The 2,911-nt window shown below is 34.8% G+C and overlaps 1 long non-coding RNA gene across 1 annotated transcript; it reads left to right on the plus strand.

Moving 5' to 3' along the window:
- The first annotated feature begins 595 nt into the window (after nt 1-595).
- LOC119582504 lies at nt 596-967 on the plus strand. Its single transcript, XR_005229641.1, has 2 exons — nt 596-635; nt 911-967. It is a non-coding gene; the product is annotated as an uncharacterized LOC119582504 (long non-coding RNA).
- Nucleotides 968-2,911: the final 1,944 nt, after the last annotated feature.

The following is a 2,911-nucleotide window of genomic DNA, read 5'->3' on the forward strand; positions in this document are numbered from 1 at the left end:
TGAAATGGGGTAAATTGGTGAGAGGCAGTCTTAGTAATGGACTCCTTGTTGGTCATGTGCTTCTAGAGCATAAACAAATTTGATCTAACAAAACTACAGAGGACAATGCATTTATTGGCACCAGGAAGCTAGGATGTTAAATATATTTATTAATTAAACCGCCTTTTGCTTTGTCATTTTAGAAATGGGTCTTATTGAGAATGACTGAGAGCTTTGAAAGTGAATCAAAGGTTGAGAAAGATTTTGAAATTTAAGTCATGCTGCTTATCTAGTTTGATTTATACTGTTGTTTCTTCAATTTAATTGTAAAAAAAATTGTGCTTTTGAAATATAGTTCATAGTTTCAGTACTTTCATGTGTTTGTTTTACTATGGATATAATGAACTTTCATGTTTACCATTTCTCCGATGTTTACCAAATGTGATATATTGCAGGTAACCAAGGTTTTGGGACGTACCGGTTCCCAGGGTCAGTGTACTCAGGTACGCGTTGAGTTCCTGGATGAGTCCCACCGTTCTATTATCCGCAATGTGAAGGGTCCCGTTCGTGAAGGCGACATTCTCACACTGTTGGAGTCTGAGCGTGAAGCCAGGAGATTAAGGTGATCACTTCAAACATCAAATTTTTCCCTTCTTGTAAGTTTAATACAGTATATTATGCGAATGTTAATGAATGTGTTTTGGTTTTGGTTTTTGGTTTTAGGATTGTCAAAGAAAATGTTCTGAATAGTAAAGTATATTTTGTGAATGTTGCTGAATGTGTTGTTTTTTTGATTTGGTGATTATTGTTCAAAGAAAATTATATGAATATTTGTAGGAATAGTGTTGTAAATTTGTGTGTGAGAAATGTACAAGTTTCATATGGTTTAGAATGTTGCACAATTTCAATTGGTGGTTTCTCTCTTCCACAGATAATGCGGCAAAAGGCTCTATTCTTCCTTAAACTTGAAATAAAAAGTTAAGGAAAATTGTGTTTTATTATCTTTGCTTTGCTTCTTTGGACAAACTGATTATGGAAATTCTTTAATCAGTATTTCTCTTCTCATTAAGTAAGCTTACTACTTGAGGCTATGCAGAAGAAAAAAATATTTATTTTGCTTGTAGTGCTGTAGAGAAAGTACATTTAGCATTGTTAGATGTGTTGAGAAGTTCTTGCTATGGCCATTTAGTTGAGTAACTGAGGAAATATTCATTGCCTTATATTGTGTACATGAATATACATCACTCTATTACCTGATAACTCAAAAATGGGAGGAAGCAATTAAAGTTATTTTTTATTTTTTTATACTTCAATGTTGTCTTTTGGCATGTTCCATTCAGTGACCTAAAAGAAAGAGAAGGTAATGCATATAAAATGTGTGTAAATAGTAAAATTCACCTGTTCTAAAGCAATGACTAAGCTATCTCTGTTATACGTATATGAAGAGCTGAAAAAAGACCTTGGTGTTTTACAGCTTTCCTGTAAGCATAAATAACATACATGTGTGGCTAGATAAACAAAATATAATTAATCACCTTTTAAGAAAATGCATTTCATCAAATATATTAGTTTTTCATGTTTACAAATTACTTCATGACAGATTGACCCCTACTTTCTTGAGGTATACAAATCTAGATGTGATATATATTACCATAAATTTAGCCCCTTGGGTCTGGGTGACATGACCATGTTATGATAAAATTTGGCTCGAGGGGTGGGTAACGAACATATCACAGGAAAATCTAATGTGATATATATTACTTAGCTCCATTTTAGCTGGAGGCAGGGGTGATGGAAAAGACTTGCCACGAGTACACAAACCTTTTGGATGGGATACTTTACTCATTTGGCAATTTTGTATTATTCCCATTGATGTATGATTCTGGAATGTAATTGATTGATTGCCGTGATGCAACCGTATCCAATGGGTTAAACATGTAATCAAAATTTACAATAGAACCGAACTCGAACAAATGAACCCTATCCTGAATGCAAAAACTGCCACAAAGATCACCTTTATGAACCCAAAACTTGCCTCATCTAGGGGCATCTACCAATTGCCATTTTTCTTTACCCTTGTAAGCATTGTGAGCAACTTTTTAAAATTTGGTTGTGATAGGATATCGAAGGCATATATGTGAGTACGCTACTTTTTATAAACTTTCATGTAGTCCGTTACAATTTATAGTGAATATCTCTGAAATATAGCATGTATTGATCTGCACTTCAACCTTTGTTCTATTAACCCTTTCCCGACGGGTAGTATTCATAGTGGCCCGGGCCTTGCCCGCTGGGGACTTATATCGTCGCCCTAGCATGCGCGACCACTCATGCCAAATACCAGCATCCCATGCTGTTTCTTCGTAATGCTACGAGCATATGTTGTATTTTCACTTTTCATTATTTTCTAAAGTCTCTACTTGCCATATTTCCTGGTAAATCGAGACTGAAGGATATTTTTTTGTTATATAGACTCCATAGTTGATCATTATTCGGTCTATTGTCTGAATAAAATAAACATTGTGTGGCATCGTGGAGATGAAATTGTGGTTTTTTTTTTTTTTTTTTTTTTTTTTTTTTTTGCTTAGTAAAAATGAGTGTTAAAAATGACTTAACTTTCAGTGGCAGAAAAAATAATAAATTTTCCATGATTGTAACAAAAAAACTTGTGGCGTCTCCATACATACCCATGGCATGTACGTACATACCCCGCAGATAGTCCGCCATGCATGGCAAGTGCGAACATGCCCCCGTTGGGAATGGGTTAAAGCACTGATGTGAGGATTGTCAGTTTTTTTTTTTTCCCCTTGACCCAACCCGTGAAATGTCATCCCCTTTTTGGGGGGGAAAAAGCATAATTCCAACCATGATAGTCTGGTTTTTTATGTGCAAAATTTTTACTTATCAAACAGTGCTTGACATGTTGAATTTT

Source organism: Penaeus monodon, chromosome 16 (assembly GCF_015228065.2).
Source record: "Penaeus monodon isolate SGIC_2016 chromosome 16, NSTDA_Pmon_1, whole genome shotgun sequence".
In the NCBI taxonomy this organism is placed as follows: Eukaryota; Metazoa; Arthropoda; class Malacostraca; order Decapoda; family Penaeidae; genus Penaeus; species Penaeus monodon.